At 42.4% G+C, this 22,810-nt stretch overlaps 2 long non-coding RNA genes across 4 annotated transcripts in view; one reads left to right on the top strand and one right to left on the bottom strand.

Moving 5' to 3' along the window:
- Positions 1-22,810, bottom strand: part of LOC147356048 (uncharacterized) — a 52,975-nt gene that overhangs the window by 10,794 nt on the left and 19,371 nt on the right. The window lies entirely within an intron of this gene.
- LOC147356049 (uncharacterized) lies at positions 6,922-22,560 on the top strand. Of its 2 annotated transcripts, none has more exons than XR_015142575.1 (3): positions 6,922-7,097; positions 11,208-11,310; positions 19,973-22,560. It is a non-coding gene; the product is annotated as an uncharacterized LOC147356049 (long non-coding RNA). The 2 variants fall into 2 exon arrangements; XR_015142576.1 differs by lacking the exon at positions 19,973-22,560 and adding an exon at positions 11,734-11,794 and having other exon boundaries at positions 7,009-7,097.

The raw sequence follows: 22,810 nt of genomic DNA, 5'->3' as shown, positions 1-22,810 counted from the left end.
AGAGGCTCACTAAAATTACAGAGTGACTGAATATGCATAAAAAGTTGTGTGCCCAAAGGTGTGGAGAAAAGGGAAACTTCCTGCACTGCTGGGGGTGTACGTGGGTTCAGCCACTCTGGAAAACAGTATGGAGGTTCCTTAAAAAACTGAAAATAGAGCTGCCGTGTGGTCCAGCAATCCTATTCCAGGCATCTACCTGTAGAGAGCTTGAGTTCAAGAAGATACACGTACCCCTGTCTTCACTGAAGCTCTATTCACCACAGCCAAGACATGGAAACAGTGTACATGTCTGACCACAGATGAATGGGTAAGAAGACGTGATGCACATATACAGTGGAATACTGCTCAGCCACAAAAAAGAATGAAGTCATGCTGTCTGCAGGACGGTGGATGGCCCTAGAGATGATCATGCGAAATGAATTAGAAAGAAAAACTCAAATACCACATGATATCATTCGTACGTGGAATCTAAAGTATGCCACAAAGGGACCTGTCTATGAAGCGGATATAGACTCACAGGCCTAGAGAATAGGTCTGTGGTTGCCAAGGAGGGAGGTTTAGGGGAGGGTGGAGTGGGAGGTTGGGATTAGACGATGTAAACTGTTTTATATATGTAGGATGGAAAACAGCAAGGTCCTACCGTACAGCACTGAGAACTATATTCAGTATCCTGTGATAAACCATAATGGAGAAGAATGTCATAAAAGGGCGTATATATGTGTATAACTGAGTCACTTTGTTGTACTGTGGAAATTAACACAACCTTTTAAATCAACTATACTTCAAATAAAAAAAAAATTTTTTAAGTTATGCTCCCAAACTCCCAAACAAGCACTCCATTCACCTTATTCCCTTTTCGTGGCAAATAAGTGGGTGCTAGGGGCAGTCAGATCATTGTTAATGCCACAAAGAAAACCTCGATGTTATGAACTCATGTTATAAATTTCCTGTATTTTGATTTGATTGGAAAGGAAAGCTAGAAAGTATACTGACTTGAATTTTTTAAAATTTACAATAAAGGGTTTGTGTGAAACATGTCAATGGTCATAGGACTTATCTAACACTCTCATTTTCCTTTCAGTCATCCTTAATTACACTATGCAGTTAATTTTTAGCTGCCTTTTCTCTCCACTATTCCTATTAATTAAAGAAGTATAAGAATAGCAAGAACTTGGAAGGGAGTGATAGAGGACAATAGGTGTTCTCAATTAAAAAAAATATTGCAAATTTTTAAAATTAAGACTGACAACTGCTATTAATTACATTTTAAGCTATTAATGGTCTGACACTTATTTTAAGCCCATCCTAAGTATTCCACATGGATTGAACCCATTTATGAAGAACAGAAAACCATTGAATGGTTGGGCTGGGGATGAAAATAGACTTAATTTGGGAGAGAAATGTTTACTAAAGGTTTCAGAGGAGCACTTGGTCAAAGCCCATGATATTTAAGTAAAACAAAATTCTACCAACTGGTTCATTTAAATCTTATAGAGTTCTCTCCTGTCTAAAGGTGGTCCTGTGGTCAGTTTCCATATACGACTGAATGTGTTTGCATGGTGTATGAAATGAAAAAGATGTATAGAACAGTCTTTCAGACTCTATGGGAGAGGGAGAGGGTGGGATGATTTGGGGGAATGTCATGGAAACATGTATAATATCATATAAGAAACGAATCGCCAGTCCAGGTTCGATACAGGATGCTTGGGGCTGGTGCACTGGGATGACCTGGAGGGATGGTACGGGGAGGGAGGTGGGAGGGGGTTCAGGATGGGAACACGTGTACACCCGTGGCAGATGCATGTTGATGTGTGGCAGAACCAATACAATATTGTAAAGTAAGTAGCCTCCAATTAAAATAAATAAATTTAAATAAATAAAAAAAAGAAACACAAAGATGCACCAATGTTGACAATCTAAGAAGGCAGGTGGGGGAAGCCCCCTCCCTTGCTTTAAAGGATTATGATGAACTTTGAACTTTCTCTCTTTCTCTCTCCCTCTTTCTTGCCTTCTATAGGGACTTACAACAGATACAGAGTATCACTTGAAGATATGTTCTAAATTAGTTCCCTAATTCACATTGTGATTTCTTTTTTTTTTCCTCTCACATTTCTCTTTTCAGCTCTGAAAGAATTTAGGGAGGAAGAAAAGCATGGGCTTCCATCGTAGTTGAGGATGCTCTTCTTTGTCTGCTGGTCCCAGCCTCTGCACCTACACACGCGGGGCGCAGGGCGCGGCCAGGCAGACAGCACTTACTGTGAGATGCCGAGGGACTGTGAGAGCCAGGGGCTCACAGGCTGCAACTTGCATGCTTGGCAAGGCCCAGATGCCATGGCTTGAATCTCTAATAAACCACTTGCTGCCTCTCCAGTAATGATACCCTGCGGCTGCTGGGAGGGGATTCTTTTTATAGAAAACATACTCATAAGGATTTAATATTATCTCTCTGAACCCTTTGATTTAATAGAGTATTTTTTTTGTATTTTTTTTTTAACTTTCCCCTTTATTCTGTAGACCCGTGAACTGAACCAGGGTTAATTCTTGATGTAGCAGTAGGATGAAATCAACGTCTCTTTACTGAGCTCAAGACTCTTTTTCCTTTTGCACCATGTGCTTAAAAAGAAAAAAAAAATAAAGTATCTTGCCACTGAATGTCTTTTTACAGACTGAAAAGACTTCTTAGGTTAAACAACATTTGTTAGGTTTTTGATGCAATCAAATGCAATTTCAATCTTCTTGAAAGATCCAGCCCTGCCTCTCGAAAATTGCACATATGTGTCAGCTTTCCACTTTTCTCACTAGTGTTTTACACACCAAGTCTATTTTCACGAGAAAATGGAGTCTTTGTGTCTTTGTCTCTGCACTCCCTGCTCTCAGGCATGTTCTGAAGCAGCTTTGACTGTCTAAGCTCGGGGGGAGGGGCCTGGCCGTCATTTGTCAGCTCCCCTTTGCATCTGTAATTTCTGGCCACTCAGCAGTATTAGGGGGTCTCGGAAAGGGGGCGAGGAGCACGGGGGGGAGAGTTTGTCTCTGATGAAAGCCAAATTCTGCCTAAGTGCCCAAATTAACGACCAAAGAGAGAGAGGAGAGTCTGAAGAACTTTTATTGTGCTTTAATGCAAAAGGTTTTTTTTTTTTTTGGAAATGGCTAATTTACAAAATCGCACATGGTAACATTTTCAGATCTCAGCTGAGAAAGCCCCTGTCTGTATTCTGTTACAGTTTTCGCTGCTTTTAGCTTGGCATTGGCTCATGAAACGATTTTAATTTTCCACCAGTGGCTTCTGGTTATTTCTGCCCTTCTTTCCTCCTAACGTAACTGACAGGTCAATTAAACATCTGCATTTTTTTAATCTGGATTTCCCCCCATAACTATTTTGCTTTTCTTCTAAAACTTCCAGATGTTTTGGCTCCTTTAGGATTTGAACGCATGCAAGTATATTTGCTCCTATTTCAAAGGCAGAGAGCTAGATGGACCGACCAGATGTTTCTCTAGGAAAAGCTTGGTAATACACCAGAAATCAGGTCAGTATTTTTGTTTCTTTATAGATAACTTTACACTGGAACCTCTCTTCCTGTCTTTGAGCACTTTACAATTTGAGTTGATCTTGGAAACATTTTTGTCAGCGTTTAGAGTTCAGACTTCATGCTGTGATCCGTTAATTAATCGTCATAAAGAACGTATCCAATTCTGTTATCTCAGTGTCTAGAGATGGGAATAGAAACTGCTGTGATCTGCTTTTTCTTAAATTATTATTATTTCTGTCTTTACCCCACCCCTCTGTGAGAGATAAGAGGTTGTAAGCTATACAAGGCAACAATGTATTTTAACTCCATTTCCGGCTTTGTACAAACATTAAAGGAATCACCAATGTCTTGCCTTGTCTGGAGGAGACTTGAAAGAGCCTCTAATGTACTTCAAGAAAACCTGCTTCCCATAATTAATAACAGGAAGCTGCGTAAACAGACATTTGCTGACACATGAAACCGAAACAGTAACATATACACAGAAACCTGGGAAATGCTGGTTATACAGAGGGCGGCTCAGTTGTAGATGTTTTTGAGTCCAGGGTAAGTGATCCTTCACTTTCCTTCACTTGACATTGCAAGGTGATCCCTGACCATTTAAACACACGCTCAGAATAGTCACTGCTCCCCCCGTTAGTATCTGGAAGTGCTCCTCATTCTCTTTTTAAGATTTAGGCAGAAACACATTCTTTCCTGGAATATAGATTTTCCAGAAGTAAATAGGAAGAAAGACAAACTTTTCTTGTTTTTCAACATGATTTTGAAATTTTTGAGCCCATTTCACTTCTGGAAATGAAAACACTTGGTGGGAAAATCTTGGTGTGTGCAGGATTGCTTTACTGGGGAGGGGTGTATATTCGCAAGGTCTCAGCAAACTAAATGCACCAGTCGTTCGACAGAAATGAAGACCCCTGGGCCACTCAGCCCACTTGTCGTTACAGCTCCAGACCAGCTTCCCAGGGAAGTGATGTGTCTTTATTGTCCAGCTGTATCGCAGAGCAGGGACTGTCTGAGCTGAGGACTGACCTTGAACGCAGCAACCTGATGTGACATGTGGTTCCCCTGCTTCTTAGAAAACGCTGGGCTTGATTTGAATTGGGGGATTTTTGTACAGAGTCAGCTGCTCAGTGTGCAGTTAATTTTGAGGTACAAGTGACTTGGTCCTTGTCAGTGAGATTTTTTTGTTGTTGTTGCTATTAAATTTTAAAGGTCACCCTGAGAACGGTTCAGTGTAAAATTAAATTTCTTGGAATGTTTCTGGTTTTGTGGGATGAATAGGAGAATAAGGAATGATGGCAGAAGTGAGGAAATGCATGTGTTTTCAGATGTATTAGGGGATTTATTAAAGGATTAAGGATGCAAATTAAAGGATGCATTTTGACTAGTCTAGTGTAATAACATCTACACTATATCACACAGCCAGAGTGATGTACCTTCATGGTAAGTGCCCAGTGAGTCTCATCCTAGCACTAGAAAAATGCAGTGTCTTGGGTACCAGGATTAGAGGATTTTGCATCCACCCAACCGATCTCAAAACTGAAAGCCAAATGTATTGTTTTCTTAGGTAATCTGCAGTAGATATAAATTTAAAGCAGAGGTGTTATACTAAGAGCCAATTAGTTCCAGTTAAAAATAAATATAAATTGTTTCATGTTTTACATATACTTGGATGAAGCAAAGTAAATAGGAAACACTTTTATCTCCAGAATCTTCTGTCGTGGAAACTGGAATCCATCCAATGGATATCTTAAGTTTAGAGAAACAACTGAGTTGGAGTGAGTGAAGCTGCGTTAATTGCAAGTGAAAACTAAGAGATTTTGTAAGCTGTAAAATGTCAGTGAGTTTGTAAAAGAGCAAGAAAGCTATGTAATGACTTAAAGTGATTAAAATTTAAAGTGTACCTATTTGGAATTTTTATTAAGTATAGGATGAACTATATATTGACTATTAGGAGTATACTATCTATTCAGAATAGTTTTGTAAGGAAAGCACAAGTTAATGAATTTTAAATTACAAACAAAATGTACTGTTCTCTTTGTTAGAGCCTATAGAAAGAAAAGGAAAGGCCAGGTAGTAGAATTATGCCATTTGAAAATTGATGCTTTGGAAAACAAAATATTTTTTCCAAAAATTTTAGCTGAGGATCTTCTTGGAAGATTTTCAGGTATGAATTATAAACTCTTTACTGTTAACCGTACATTTTAGTCATATGGAAAGAATGATGATACATTAAAAAATAATGATTTTCACAGGCAGACTCATTATTGTACACCTTGTCACAATATTTAAGCTGTTCTTAGAAATGTTTCATCATAAAGATCGTGCTGATGATATGAGTTACATTGTTCAGTGAAGACCCCAGAGCCTCCAAGCTAAGCTTATGCTTGTTCCTTAGGTCAGTTTGGTTGAACAGAACCAGCAAAGTCTGGTAAGAGTAATAGTTTCTCTCCTTTCCTGGACTTCATCAGAGCACAATGTCTTTATATGCACCTGAGAAAATCTGGTGTATTTATCAAGAGAACAATAAACTCACAATTGTGACAAAGTCAGTAAATCCTCTTGCTTTTGTAGGAAACTACTAACTAAAGTTTCTTAAAAATGAGATATGAAAGACAAAAAAAAATTACAGATAGTAACCTCAGTATTATATGGGACACAGGTCAGTATTTCAAATAAAGAGCTAAAATATATAAAGCACACTTACAAGTTCGCCCTGCATAAACGTTCTAGGAGTAACGTCCTTTGGTTCAAGCGGCTTGTGTATGTATGTGAATTTCACTCCTCTGTCTGTTCATCATATAAATGTTCTCTTGATGAGTGCTCATCCCCCTTTTCCAGCTTCTATTTGCTTTTTAGGGAACTGCCTCAGGAAAAGCTGAACATCTATTTCCTGACTTCTGCTTTCCTCTCTTCTATTTTGATGTGTGTGTATTTATGTATGTATTCAGGCCTTTGCAAATTTTCTTTGAAAGCTATTTCAGAGAGATAAACTATATGGATATGAATGGAAGCTGGCAGAGTTATTTATTGATTATTGAGAAACGGCTGCCTTCTTAGAGCTTTAGGCCTTACTGAGTCTATCCGGTACCCAGCAAGTTTCCATTACAAAGCTGGGAGATTTCTTTTGTGACTGTCAGGTGTGAACTGGGCAATGTCTGTTAAGACTTGGCTAGGAAAGAGTGCAGGGTACACATTTTTTGGCAGAATTTGGCAGTTTCGACATGACCTTTCCTGCTCCCTCTTAAGCATCATCGCTAGGATCAAACAGAACTCTGAGACTCCTCCACACTTCTCAAAACAAGGAAGGGCTTCCAAACTTCAGCCAGGTTTCTGGAGAGCTTTCTGTCTTGCGTTTTGTGTGCTTTAGTTAGCCCATCTCGGGATACTTCCTGTCATTGTCATCTTTGTAAACACTGCGGCTTGTGATGCACATTGAACCCGTTGCTGGAAAACCTATTATTTTGTTCATAATGAGCTAGCAGCAGAAATGATTAAGATTGAAGGGCAGTTTTTAAGCACGTCCTCAAGCATGAACAAGTGACGGCTGTGAAAGACCGACCCTCCAATGAGGTAACAATTAAAATTGTCTTCGTAGCATAAATATAGGTCACACCTGGACAGTTGTATGGCCTATCAGTATTAGGAATGCTGAGTCTTCTGTAATAACAGAAAGGGCCTGTGATATAAAGATCGACCTCTTTTTATTTTATTTTTTTACTTTACACTAAGCGTGAAGAGTGAACTATCACTGCCACTCAATTAATGCTCTTCTTTTTTCTCTCCTGACCTACCAGTTACACGTCTTCTTCATTCAAAGGAAACCAAATTGGCTTTGCTGGAGGGGAAATTATGTTTATAAATTTTAATTTTAGAAAGTAAAAGCATAAAGTGTGTCTTGGCGGTTTAACAGGTCGAGTCTATTTCATCCATGATTTAGTTCTGCTTTATAAAATCTGAGGATATTTAATGGCAAATGTAATTTTAAAGTATAAGTTACATTTTCAAATGAACATGACTATTTAAATGAAAAATTTGAATGATGGTGCTTAAAAGAATTTCTAACTTTTAAAGGAATGGTGGATTTACTTATAAGTTGTTTAGAAAATCTAAGGGCATTTTGTTGAATTTTACTGGCTTTCAGATAAAAGATTTACTGAAACTTTAAAAACATGGGTCATAAATTTTCCATGGGAGAGACCTACAGCAATGCACAAGTGACTTTTTTAAGAACTGATGCTGGTCACTTCTACCTTTCTATTCCATGGGATAAAATATACCTAAAGTTTTCAGCTCACGGGTATTGAAGTGGCATTAATAGGCAAGTCAACTGTACAGACAGAATCAGACACAAGTAACCCCTGCCTGTTTCTGCGGATCCTTCATTCCCTAGATAGGTATCCATTACTGCTGTAGACAGGGTGTGTGCCCTTTCATTTGGCAGGCCCTGTTGCTTCCCTGGGGTCCACATTTCACAGGATGGGAATAGAATCAGCAACCATTTATGTATCTGGGAAAAATAGATGCATTGATGAGGAAAACCATAAATTCTTTTCCTTTTTGGTATGTTTTGCACTTCCTCTTGTAAATTCAGTGGCAACAAGCCATCCTCAAGCCAAATTTGGTACACGAATTTAATTTATAATTTCATATAATAAAAATTCTTACTTTAACAATGTGTACTAAGCAAACATTCAACACTGATTTTTTTGGCATAAAGCACAATTAATTGCACATAATACAGCAATAATTTTTTAAATAATTAACTCCTCCTACAAAGTTAACATTGTTCAGATTGTGAAATTTATTGTCATTATATTATACAGAGAGAACTTCCTTATTTTTTATATTATCTGACTAAATTTCTCTGTGAAATTTATTTTCATTATATTACACAGAGAGAACTTCCTTATTTTTTATATTATATGACTAAATTTCTCTGTGTAATTTCAAGAGGAATTGTTTGGTTATGGCCTTAAAGCTCTATGAGAAAATATGTGTAAAGTGAATTACTGGTTTCATAAACTTAGATATTTGCGATGTTTGTGGTTTTGAGTGGCAATGTACTTTTTTGTTAATGGGATTAGAAAATGTTGGACCCCAGGACCTAACAAAAGGGCCAAATAACCATTTCACTGTGCTCTTCCTTCATGCTTAGTATAAGTGCTGAAAACAGAACAAGGAGAAACAGAAGACCCGGAGCATAATAGCCTCTGATTTCTACTCTTACATAATCTGTTGAAAACAACTAAAATAAGCCATTAGGGTTGAAGCTTGTCTGACTTTCAGAGAATCCAATAGGCAAAAAAGTGGGTCTGAAACTCAGTGACTCTGACAGGATAAATCATTTTATCCTACATACAGGGAATCCACACACCTCCATTCTAGCATCTTCTAAGACAGGAAGTATCCCTTTAACATCTGTGTGGGAACCTGAAAGGTTTTCGCTGGAAGGCACCCTGCGTGTGTGCGCTCAGCTGCTTAGTCGTGTCTGATTCTCTGTGACCCTGTGGACTGTAGCCCGCCAGCCTCCTCTGTCATGGGATTCTCCAGGCAAGAGTCCTGGAGTGCGTTCCCATGTCCTTCTCCAGGGGACCTTCCCTACCCAGGGACCAAACTTGCATCTCCTGTGTTGGCAGGTGGATTCTTTACCACTCTGCCACCCGGGAAGGCCCAAAGGGGCCCCAGACACCCTCTAACCGATGAGACTGTTCCTAACAAGTGTGCAGAGTCATCCTGAGCACCCTGGGTGACCGCTCTTATTTAAATAGAGGCGCTCCTTTCTGTATCTCAAAAGAACCTTGCACCAGTAAATATGGATGGAGTGAAATCCCTGACTCACATCTGCAAATTCTCCTACTATCCAGGATTAGCAAAATGGTGAGGAACATGAAAAGAGATGACAGAACTCCTCTTTAATGAAACAAAAAATGGTTAAAAATCCCCTTTGGACACTTGGAAAAATACTCATTTTGGCACAGGAAACCCTACTCGGTGCTCTGGATGACCTAAATGGGAGGAAAATCCAAGAAAAAAGGGGTATATGTATGCGTATAGCTGATTAATTATGCTGTACAGTAGAAATTAACACAACATTTTAAAGCAACTATACCGCAATGCAGGAGACTCCAGTTCGCTTCCTGGGTTGGGAAGATCTGATGGAGAAGGGATACACTACCCATTCCAGGATACTTGGACTTCCCTTGTGGCTCAATGGTAAAGAATCTGCCCACAATGCGGGAGACCTGGGTTTGATACCCAGGTTGGGAAGATCCCCTGGAGAAGGGAAAGGCTACCCACTCCAGTATCTGGCCTGGAGAATTCCATGGATTGTATGGTCCTTTGGGTTGCAAAGAGCAACTTTCACCTCTCTACTTCACTTTGGAAATTAACACGATATTGTAAAGCAACTATACTCCAATCAAAATTAATTTTTAAAAAAGAATAAATTGGTAGACTTCATCAAGTGTCATTATTTAGACCCTCAGCTGAATGGCAGGCCTTTCTTCAGATCATGTCACCTGAGGGCTTATTCAGGAGTCGGGTCTTCAGAGAACAGGAGCTGTGTCTAAGTTCTAGATTATTCTTCCTACCTCTAGGCCAAAATATGAACCACAGGACCATCCACAGATGCAGAATGCATTCCATTCAATTTGAGTTTCTGGAGGATGGTTGGGAAAGGGGAAGAAATAAATTCTTGACTCAAGAGGCCTAGAGTTTTTTCCTCACTAGGAGAAATATGCAGGAAAAAGTCTAGTGGAGGAAAAATGACTCACAATATGTGAGGGGGAAGCCTTTTTAATGTCAATGTCCATATTTCTTGTTCAAAATATGGGTAATTGCATCATGCATTCTAAATATAATAGCAACCAAGACTCTCTAAGAACAGTTAAATTCTTATTCGAGAACAGGAAGGAAAGAATTGGTTAGAATCCTACTGTTTCAATAAAAAGCACTGTCTAGCACAATACTGCTATTACAATAAAACCTATTGTGGGCTCAGTTGTGTCTAACTCTTTGCAACCCCATGGACTGTCGCCCACCAGGCTCTTCTGTCCAAGGGATGCTCCAGGCAAGAAAATACTGGAGTGGGTTGCCATTTCCTCCTCCAGGGGATTTCTCGGCCCAGGGGTCAAACCCACATCTCCTGTGTCTCCTGCGTTGTAGGCAGATTCTTTACTGGCTGAGCCATCAGGCCTGCGAGAGGATTGGTTAATGACTTAGAGTAAACGCATAGGTGATTGAAAATTTTTTCAGGATTAAAAAAAAGACATCATTGGCTAATATTTCAGAATAAATAAATATATGTATCATCAAGAATAGCAACAAACTCACATTTGTACTCTTAGAAAGAGTTCTTTAAATGGCATTTTCAGGTAGGCTTTTAATAACATTTAAAATTTAGACACATATTTCAAAACAAGGCTGCAGAGGAAATATCACTCACTGAGTGTGAGTGCTACCCCACACAGTCACTTACTAGAATTGCTCAAATATAAATTATTGCATTATTGCTTGCAGCCTATAAAATAAGAGTATTGCTAAAATTCATTACCCCAGCCTTTTGAAAATAAGATGCTTGTGATTTTTTATGAAGTTAACCATTTAGTTAATATTCAGAACTTTTCCTAATGCTAAAAAATATACTTTACATATGGCCTTTCTGTTCAAAATTCCTCTTAGGTATGCAGAAGACCACTGGCAAAACATGAGATTGAGTGGAAGGAACAGCAGCTTTGGAGCTCTGGGATCTGGCTTGCCTTCTGACACAAAGCCTGTCACCCAGGTATCTCTGAGAACAGGGGTTAATCCTAACAGCTGAGGCCCCAGAGAGGAAGGTGGGGCATGATTGCCAGGATGCATTGTTATCACAGAGACCCAGTAGAAAGGGAACTTTTCTTTCATCCACCTCTGGTAGAATCCTACTCAGTAACAGCCTAAAAGAGTAATGTGACCTTGAAAGTGAAAATGAAAATCGCTAAGTCATGTCCGACTCTTAGGGATGCCCGTGGACAATACAGTCCATGGAATTCTCCAGGCCAGAAAACTCGAGTGGATAGCCGTTCCCTTCTCCAGGGGATCTTCCCAATCCAGGAATTGAACCGGGATCCCCCGCATTGTGGGCAGATTCTTTACCAGCTGAGCTACAATGTGACCTTGGTTCTAACAAAACGTATGCAGCATTCAGCCACTTCTCACCACTCCACAGCTACTGCCCTGACACCAGGACCTGCATCGCTTGCCTGGCCCCTGGCTCTACAGTAAGTGCCCTGTGTAAGAACAAGCTCCATTCTGAGAGAATGTTCATAAATCCAATTTGTTTGTAATTCCAACAAAGTTAGCTTAGGGACGCAGATAACACAATTGGCTATATAGTACTGTACTATAACCAGTTTGCTTGGGCTTCCCTGGTGGCTCAGATGGTAAAGAGTCTGCCTGCAGTGTAGGAGACTCGGGTTCGGTCCCTGGGTTGGAAAGATTCCTTGGAGAACAGAATGGCAACCCACTCCAGTATTCTTGCCTGGAGAATCCCATGGACAGAGGAGCCTGGAGGGATACAGTCCATGGGGTCACAAAGAGTGGGACAAGACTGAACGACTAATGCTTTCACTTTTCTTTCACTGCAACAGGTTTATAATAGTTTTCACACAAATAATACATAAAAAGCAAACAAAAAATAAAGAAGACATTTCTAATCTGATAATTCAGGACCTTGAATTAAGTACAGCAGCGGGCACGCAGGGGCTGAATCCAGTGAACAGGCAAGAAGGGTTACTGACTGGAGGAAGGAGAGGAGGTGAGAGACGGTAGAGCTGGAGGGTCATCAGTGACAGGAGTCGGAGGACAAGCTGCGATGTCGCTCACGTCTGACGTTGATGGAATGCAGTTTGTATCTTGGAAAGTTGGCCACCTGAAGGTTCATATGTAGGGGACTTACTGTACTGTCCTAAATGACTCCCACACTTCATCATTACTTATCACCACCAGCCTAGCCGACCCTGATCTTCACACAGAAGCCAGAGGGACCCTTCTAAACCTAGATCCAAGTCACGTTAAGTCCCCTGCCCAAGCTCTCCAACAGATGCCTATCTTGCACAGAATAAAATCCCAAATCTTTAACTGTGTCCTGCAAGGGCCCTGCATGGTCAGCTACCCCCCACGTTCACACCGGCTCTTGCCAACCTCTGCCTGTTCACTCTGTTTTAACTGTGATGGGTTCTTACTTTTCCTCAAGAACCAAGTAACCTCCGTGCCTCTGGGCACTTGTACTTACTGTGCCCTGGTCTGGAAAGTTCCTCTTTGGATGTGGCTACTGCTCCTACCACCTTTTCATCTAAGGCTCAGTTCAAAGACCACCTGTCCTAGAGGTCTTTCTTGATAGCCTTCGATGCAAACTCACACCCTGCTTACTGGCACCTTATTGATTTTACATGTATTTACTGTAAGCAGGGAATTTGTTTACCATCATCTGCTCAGCAGCAAGAAGAGTGTCAGATTTAAAATATAACTAAATATTTGTTGGAAAAGACGCTAATGCTAGGAGCAGAGGTTGAAGATTGAAGACAGGAGAAGGGGGCAGCCGCAGATGAGATGGTTGGATGACCACCGACTTGATGGACGTGAGTTTGAGCAAACTCTAGGAGATAGTGAAGGACAGAGAAGCCTGGCCTGCTGCAGTCCATGGGGTCACAAAGTTGGCCGCAACTTAGCGACTGAACAAACAACAAGATATTTGTTGAATGAAAAAGTGGATGGAGAACAATTCATCTCAGAAGTGTTAGCCGTACATCTCTTAGAGTTGCATCCATTTCCTACATCCTATGGTCTGCTGCTGCTGCTGCTGCTAAGTCGCTTCAGTCGTGTCCGACTCTGTGCGACCCCATAGACGGCAGCCCACTAGGCTCCTCTGTCCCTGGGATTCTCCAGGCAAGAATACTGGAGTGGGTTGCCATTTCCTTCTCCAATGCATGAAAGTGAAAAGTGAAAGTGAAGTCGCTCAGTCGTGCCTGACTCTTAGCGACCCCATGGACTACAGCCCATCAGGCTCCTCCGTCCATGGGATTTTCCAGGCAAGAGTACTGGAATGGAGTGCCATTGCCTTCTCCATCCTATGGTCTACTCTTCTCCTAATCTTAAAATGGTACTTTTGTTTTATGGCATTTATTTCTCAAAGTTATTCTTTGATGAGCTCTTTATCTGTAGTTTTTAATGATTAGCACACAGAGCATTCTCCCATTCAAAGATTTTTATATTCAGCTTATAAAGAGAATTGGGACTGCTTGATTATGACAGTTTAGACAAAGAAAATTTAGTACGCTTCAAAGTGTTAGGGCTGTTTCAGTTCTAGGACCTGCTCTTGAATTTCTGTGAGGGTTTTTCTCAGTTCTTATCTATTCATTCTACATCACAATGATATTCACTTTGCACCTATTTAATGAAGAGTACTCTTCTGAGTGACTGAGGGCCTACCTTCAGGGATTGTTCTTGTAAGAATGAAAAAAATAACACAAGAACAAAATGCAGACTGCCCTGAACGGTAGAGTGAGACTCTTAGTGTTTAAGGAAGGGACCAAGTTCAACAGAGCTGGGAGAGGTGGGTTGGAGATGGTGACGTTTGAGTTAGGCTGCATTTGGACATTCAGAGAAGAGCAGGGACGAGTCATTTCAATAGGAGGAAATAGCAGAAGCAAACCAGGGAGGTATATGGAATACAAACAATAGGCTCACATAATAATGGGAAACCTTCGTCCATTGCTGTTTACTCTGCTGTTTTAATTTTTTTCTGTGTAAGAGCACACTAGGTCTAATATACACATGGTCTAAATTTAAATGCACTTCTGTGTGCACTTGAAAAATACATTTAAAAAGATAAAAACATTCTAGAAAGTTTCCCCTAATTGTGTAACATAAAACAAAAAAGAGATCCTCAATGATCAAGGTAGATGAGAATATTCAATAAGTAATAATTACTTACTATTCCAGGCAATGCACACAAATCTAAATTTGATTCCTTGCAGGAAAAAAACATGCATAAAAATGTTAACCATTTTCTATAGTCGATGTCTTGGCAAATGTGCCACACGCATTAGACAACATTTTAAATGTGTTAACACTGTCAGGTCTTTGCTTGCGTGGCAAGATGCTTTGCCTGCATCTGCGTGTTGGAATGTGTTCCGTCACATTCATGCTGAAATGTGTATCCAGCGAATATAAACACGGTGAACTTGCTAAGAAACCTGGGGTAAAACTGTTCTCCCAAGTCTACGTTGTGAGAGAGAATCAACATTTTATTCCCCATGTGCAATTTATGACTTAACAACTTTCTTGATCCATCACATCACTGGCAGATACACGACAAAGGAAGGGAATTCTGCTTTAGTTAGAATACCAGCTTTGTGCTTTTTTTTTTTTCCCCACCCCAAAGCACCTTTCAGTTCAGGTGGTTTCAGCATTCCTGTGCAAAGTGGGTTTGGAGGCTTGCAGAGCAGTGATATCGGGTGTTGGGAACCAGGCCAGTGTCAACCCCTCAGGGACCAGCGCGCTCCAGAGACGAGCCACCTGAGTTGTCCCCACCGCGGGCTGCGTTCGCTGCGGAGTTTTCCAACCTCGAGAGCTACCTGGCGGGAAGCCGCGCTGACGGAAGCGCATCCTCCCAAGGTGTCGGTGAGGACAGCGGCAAGGACGAAACCAGCAGCTGCTGGGTTGGCGTTTCGTTAGCAGAACAAACACTCCGGGGAAAGCACACGTTCCACTTCATGCTGGGACCTTTGTTTAGTTTCCGGCAATGACGTTGTTCCCTCATCTGAACTGAGGCCCGAGCTGTCCTTCCACGGTGCCCCTCGGATCCTGTCCCCTGCCCCCTGCTTCGTAATCCTCAGCGGGCTGCCACTGTGTGTACGACGCTGTGTGTAGGGACAGCTCGGTGCGATTCCCAGCGTCGAGCGCTGCGGGTGTGCGGACTGGGCTTCGCTGGAGAGCGCCATGCGGTCTGTTCCTCTGTCCACCCGGGACGGTTTGTGGGAATCCTGTGGCAGACGGCTGTGCACAGGGCCTCCTGTGGCAGACGGCTGTGCACAGGGCCTCCTGTGGCAGACGGCTGTGCACAGGGCCTCCTGTGGCAGACGGCTGTGCACAGGGCCTCCTGTGGCAGACGGCTGTGCACAGGGCCTCCTGTGGCAGACGGCTGTGCACAGGGCCTCCTGTGGCAGACGGCTGTGCACAGGGCCTCCTGTGGCAGACGGCTGTGCACAGCCCCTGCAGCGCCTCTCGGGTCTCCAGCCTGCCGTCCACCCTGTGGACGGGCCGCAGCCCCCTCACCTGCGGAAGGAGTCCTCAGACACGTCTTTCTCTCTCCTTCTCCTCTTTCTTTTCTCTTTTCTCCTTCCCTTCCCTTTCCTTCCCTTTGTGTTTCTTTCTCTCTTCTTCTCCTCCCTCTTTTTCCCTTCTCCTTCTTTTCTCTCTCTCTCTCTCTCCACCGACCACCTACTGGTATCTCTGGGGAAGCCTCACTGGTCCCGGAGTGCTGGCTGTCTTAAAGACGGCTCCTTGAATACTGAGCAGCCTCTTCAGGGGTGTTTGGCTGTGAGGCTCCTTGGGGAATCCTGTCTCTCCGAATGCTGCTGGAACTAGGTCAGGAGAAACCCGTTTTCTGTATTGGTTTCACCTGTGCACCAGAATTATCCCGCCACGTGGGAGGGGCTGTTCCAGGCATCACTAGAGCATCTCTAGAAAGTCTGTGCAGGAAGGCGGGCGGTTTTGAAGGTTATTTCTGCTCTGTGCTCAGCCACCCTGCTGGAAGCTGCCCCCAAGGCGGAGGGTTGGTCTCAGGGGGGAGGGCGAAGAGCAGAAGAGGGTGCAGGAGAGACAGGAGGGAGCCCTGGGTCCTATCGGCAGTTGCAGCAAAGTTGTCTCCAGGCCCTGAGGAAATTCATGAATACTACGTGCTGAAACGACTTGGCTAAAGATGTTTTCTTCTCATGGTTATGATGAAAGACAAATATTTGGAGAAGACTTTTATCAAATATGAATCTCAGGCCACAAACTGTTCACTTGACAAATTATTGAGGGGGTTTTAGAAGGAGCCTTTTTAGTAGAAGTGTTGAACGGAATCCTTCATTAAAAGAAGGTGGTTAACGTGATGCTGAGGGCGGAGGGGCTGGCTTGGCTGGGGAGTTACCTGGCCTGCCCTCTAAGGTCAGAGCCCCATCTGGAAGCCCTGGGCAGGGTGGAGGGAACTTGCCTCTGGTGCAAATCCTCAAGGGCTCTCCCTGGGGATTGGTGACAGGGTCACTTCAGCCTTGGGTCCCCGCTTCCCTGTGGCAGATTCTCACCTTATCACCACATGTGTCTGGGTATTTGTCAGCCACTTTTTGAATATCAGTTTAGGGACAGATTCAAAGACGGGGTGTTTTATTTCACCTTAAAGCTACCTTTTCCTATTTATCTATTTTATATTCTACTTTTATGTCTTTTATGTATATCTTGCGCTTCCCTGGTGGTTCAGAGGTAAAGAATCCACCTGCCAATGCAGGAGGCGCAGGTTAGATCCCTGAATCGGGAAGATTCCCCTGGAAAAGAAAACAGCAAACCACTCCAGTATTCTTGCCTGGGAAATCCCATGGACACAGGAGCCTGGTGGGCCACAGTCCATGGGGTCACAAAGAGTTGGATGCAACTTGTCAAGTAAACAGCCACAGCAGTGAGAAAGACTTCCACGTGGAGTAATTCCAGCACCACAGTCCTCAGCTCTCTTCCTTCTGTTCCAGACGGGCATTTCATTGGAAAGTTTAGAAGGAAGAAGTGGGCAAGGGAGCCAGCAGATATCCATGTCTCTTTTGTGTGTGTGTGTGTGTGTGTGTGTGTGTCTGTCTCTCAATCACTTCACTCCTCCCCCTGAAGAATTGCTCCGCCTGCAGACTGCACATCCCTGTAGGACCTTCTGCTTGCTTCCCAGCCCATGAGCTCTTAGGAGTAAGCCACAGTCTTCAAAATGATCATCAGCAGCAGTGATAGAGGTGATATTCTCTCTCCATCTGTTATACTTTTCATTTTATTTCAGAACTTGACAGGGGAACGGGGTTTGATTTCTTGAGAACCCAATCGTCTAATGTATCGCTTGAAACAGAAAAAGCCTTGTCTTCTGCATGAAAACGAAATATCACTAACATGTATCTGCCCATGTTTCATGCTATTATTACCAACGCCCTGTTTTCTTTTTAAATGGTGACTCAGAGCTGTGTGTGTAGTAGGGCCTGCTCTGACGTATTCTCATTTTTTCCCTTTAAACCATACATATCAATGTATTCAATTAGAAGTGCCCATACTTCATTTTCTCTGGGGGTAAAAAGGATAATCTGTACCTAAGTTTGGATAATAAGTCAAATGATTACAGATTAAGAGTTTTGATGGCAAACACCTGTACTTCACCTTCCTTTGCTCTATGAGGAAATATAAATTTGGCCCAAAACGAAGCAAACAGTTGTAACGATTTTCTTGTTCTGCGTTTCAGCACAGTTGTGCTGTTGTGCAGAACTGACGTGTGCTGCCATTACAAATCCTTTCAATTCCTCATGACTTGCGGGCCCACGAGGCGCTGAGGTGGAGGCCGACGATTCCACACTATTACTGAATTATGATTTCTTTACCCTTCCTTGAATGTCCCCGTTAATTCAGAGGAGGTATTTCCCTCCAATGAGAATAAGCACTAAAGCCAAGAGCGAAGTGACAGTCTCCCTTTTCATTTGCTTTCCCGGCAATTGGAACCTCTGCACCACGCGTCTAGCATCCTGACGTTCAACCCTATAAAAGCAAGAGCAGTTTCGTCAGAAGTCTCGACACTGCGTGTACTGGGGGCCAGGAGGTGCTCTACAGAGCAGCTCCTGACGGACGACGCACAGCCGGCAGGGAGGGGGAGACTCTTGGGGGCACACCCTATCAGCTGCTCTCAGAGCTGCTGGGGATCCCACAAGGAAGAGAGCAGAGAACAGAGTGCCAGGAGCCGCCTTTTGTTACCCTTGAAACCTCTGCAGAGGTGGCGCTGCATACCTGAGTCTCTGGCCATCTAGAAACACAGCTACTGTCTCCAGAAGCCTCACCAGCTTCCTTCTGGTTCCTGGTCAGAGGGCCCCAGCCCCCCTCAGGCTTCATGCTGTGTCCCTCTGCCACCTCCTTGCAATCAATTTAAAAAATTTTTTTTAAATTTATGTTTAATTGAAGGATAATTGCTTTTACAATGTTGGTTTGATTTCTGCCATACATCAACACGAATCAGCCATAGGTACACATATGTCCCCTCGCTCTTGAACCTCCCTCCCACCTCCCACCCTTTCTGACCCCCCTAGGTTGTCACAGAGCCCCAGTTTGAGTTTCCTGAGTCATATTGCAAATTCCCATTGGCTATCTGTTTTACATGTGGTCTTATGTAATACACTACCATGCTACTCTCCATCTCACCCTCTCCTCCAACAGTTCTATCCATGTGGTCTTGGAAACTCACCTGGCTTGACATCTTTTTAGCAGTTTTCTTTGGCACCTAACCTCCCAGGACCACGCCCAGAGTGAATCAAAACTCCTCATGTTGATGTGGCAATTTCTAGGAAGTATCATCCTGTCTTCTGGCTCAAATATCCCGGAAGGTTAACTGTGGATGAATCAAATTCAAAACAAGTCCCTTCCCATCTGCTCTGTACCCAGAAGGGAGTAGAAAATAATGAAGGCAGTACTGATGGATGAGATGGAATTAGATGAGGCTTCAGTGGTATGATGAAAGCTCTAAGAAAGTAGACCCACATTTCAACGTGACAAGTGGCAAGGCTCACTTGGCCATTGGACCAATGGCTCTGCAATCAATGCTCCATCAATCACTGCTGCCACAAGACTCCAAGTCAATCCAGAAATCACAGCTTCATGTGAGTATCCAGTCTCCATCTGTCTAGGCCCACAGGCATCATGCCGTTGTTAATTCTACTGCTTGGAAATGATTTTGAGATCATTACTTTTTTGATTCTCAGTTCAGCTGAAAGGATTATATGGTATGAGGCATTCAATCCACAAGAAGAGCCCAGCTCTAATCTTCAGATTTTTGAGGTCAAACGAGGTGGGACTGAGCTGACCCAGAACACATGGTCAGTGTTTATGCTAACTGTCCTCAGACCATGGCATCCAAACTCTCAATAATATCATTGGTTTGATGAAGGTGGGTATTGAAATGCCAAGAATGACATGAAAGAATTCCAAGATTGTAGGTGTTATTAGAATGTATCTGAGTACTTCCAAATGCCTGTAAACTTACTGGAACAAATGTTCTACAGCAGAAGCTATTTGTTTGGTCACATACAAGATATTTCTGCGTGGTGTTTCTTTCCCTTCATGACATGGACATTCTCTAGGAATTGAGGAGAATATGACTGCAGTCCACTGATAATGATCTTTTGTACATTGTATTGCAGGCAATAGTCAAAAACCATGCCCAAGAAGAAGCAAAAAGGCCAAATGGTTGTCTGAGAAAAGAAGAGAAGTGAAAGGCAAAGGAGAAAAGGAAAGATAAACCCATCTGAATGCAGAGTTCCAAAGAATAGCAAGGAGAGATACGAAAGAATTCCTTGGTGATCAATGAAAGGAAATAGAGGAAAACAATAGAATGGGAAAGACTAGAGATCTCTTCAAGAAAATTAGAGGTACCAAGGGAATATTTCAAGACAGAAATGGTATGGACCCAACAGAAGCAGAAGATATTAAGAAGAGGTGGCAAGAAAACACAGAAGAACTATACAAAAAAGGATCTTAGTGACCCAGATAACCATGATGGTGTGATCACTCACTTAGAGCCAGACATTCTGGAGTGCGAAGTCAAGTGGGCCTTAGGAAGCATCACTGCGAACAAAGCTAGTGGAGGTGATGGAACTCCAAAGGAGTTCTACTGGAACCGCAGAGGGTGGCGCTACTTCAAATCCTGAAAGACGATGCTGTGAAAATGCTGCACTCAATATGCCAGCAAATTTGGAAAACTCAGCAGTGGCCACAGGACTGGAAAAGGCAGTTATCATTCCAATCCCAAGTAAAGACAATGCCAGAGAATGTTCAAACTACCACACAGTTGCACTCATCTCACACACTAGCAAAGTAATGCTCAAAATTATCCAAGCCAGACTTCAATAGTACATAAACCGAGAACTTCCAGATGTTCAAGCTGGACTTAGAAAAGGCAGAGGAACCAGAAATCAAACTGCCAACATCTGCTGGATCATTGAGAAAGCAAGAGAGTTCTAGAAAACATCTGCTTCACTGACTATGCTAAAGTGTTTGACTGTGTGGATCACAACAAACTGTGGAAAATTCTTAAAGAGATGGGAATACCAGACTATCTGACCTGCCTTCTGAGAACTCTGTATGCAGGTCAAGAAGCAACAGTTAGAACTGGACATGGAACAATGGATGGTTCCAAATTGGGAAAGGAGCACATCAAGGCTCTATATTGTCACCTTGCTTATTTAACTTCTATGCAGAGTAAAAGTGAAAGTGAAGGTCACTCAGTATGTCTGACTCTTGGCGCCCGCATGAACTATACAGTCCCTGGAACTCTCCAGGCCAGAATGCCAGAGTGGGTAGCCTTGCCCTTCTCCAGGGGATCTTCCCAACTCAGGGATCCAACGCAGGTCTTCCGAATTGCAGGCAGATTCTTTCCCAGCTGAGCACAAAAGTACATCATACTAAATGCCAGACTGGATGAAGCAAAAGCTGGAATCAGGATTTCAGGAGAAATATCAGTAACCTCCTATATGCAGATAATATCACCCTTATGGCAGAAAGGAAAGAAGAGCTAAAGAGCCTCTTGATGTAAGTGAAAGAAGAGGGTGAAAATTCTGGCTTAAAACTCAATATTCCAAAAAAGAAGATCATGGCATCCAGTTCCATCACTTCATGGCAAACAGATGGGGAAACAATGGAAACAGTGACAGATATTAGTTTCCTGGGCTCCAAAATCACTGCAGATGGTGACTGCAGCCACAAAATTAAAAAACGCATGCTCATTGGAAGAAAAACTATGACCAACCTAGACAGCATATTAAAAAGAAGGGGCATTACTTTGCTGAAAAAATTTCTATATAGTTGAAACTATGGTTTTTCCAGTAATCGTGTATGGATATGAGAGTTAGGCCATAAACAAAGCTGAGTACCAAAAAGAATTGATGCTTTTGAACTGTGGTGTTGGAGAAGACTCTTGAGAGTCCCTTGGACTGAAAAGAGGTGAAGCCAGTCAAATCTAAAGGAAATTAGAACAGAATGATCTCTGTTCGTTTCCAAGGCAAACCATTCAATATCACAGTAATCCAAGTCTATGCCCCGACCAGTAATGCTGAAGAAGCTGAAGTTGAACAGTTCTATGAAGGCCTACAAGACTTTCTAGAACTAATACCGCCCCCCCCCCAAAGATCTCCTTTTCATTATAGGGGAATTGAATGCCAAAGTAGGAAGTCAACAAATACCTGGAGTAACAGGCAAATTTGGCCTTGGAGTACAGAATGAAGCAGGGCAAATGCTAAAAGTTTTGCCAAGAGAACGCACTGATCATAGGAAACATCCTCTTCCAACAACACAAGAGAAGACTCTACACATGGACATCACCAGATGGTCAACACCAAAATCAGATTGATTATATTCTTTGCAGCCAAAGATGGAGAGGCTCTACACAGTCAGCAAAAGCAAGACCGGGAGCTGACTGTGGCTCAGATCATGAACTCCTTATTGTCAAATTCAGACTGAAACTGAAGAAAGTAGGGAAAACCACTAGACCATTCAGGTACAACCTAAATCAAATCCCTTATGATTATACAGTGGAAGTGAGAAATAGATTCAAGGGATTATATCTGATAGACAGAGTGCCTGAAGAACTATGGAGGGAGGTTTATGACATTGTACAGGAGGCAGGGATCAAGACCATCCCCAAGAAAAAGAAGTGCAAAAAGGCAAAATGGTTGTCTGGGGAGGCCTTACAAATAGCTGAGAAAAGAAGAGAAGTGAAAGGCAAAGGAGAAAAGGAAAGATATAAGCATCTGAATGCAGAGTTTCAAAGAATAGCAAAGAGATAAGAAAGCCTTCCTCAGTGATCAGTGCAAAGAAATAGAGAAAAACAATAAATGGGGAAGACTAAAGATCTCTTCAAGAAACTCAGAGATACCAAGGGAACATTTCATGCAAAGATGGGCACAATAAATGACAGAAATGGTATGGACCTAACAGAAGCAGAAGATATTAAGAAGAGGTGGCAAAAATACACAAAAGAACTA

This window comes from Bos grunniens, chromosome 16, assembly GCF_055505025.1.
Source record: "Bos grunniens cultivar Pamir isolate PY7600 chromosome 16, Bosgru_T2T1.0, whole genome shotgun sequence".
NCBI lineage: Eukaryota > Metazoa > Chordata > Mammalia > Artiodactyla > Bovidae > Bos > Bos grunniens.
This window is presented reverse-complemented; position numbering and strand designations above follow the sequence as displayed.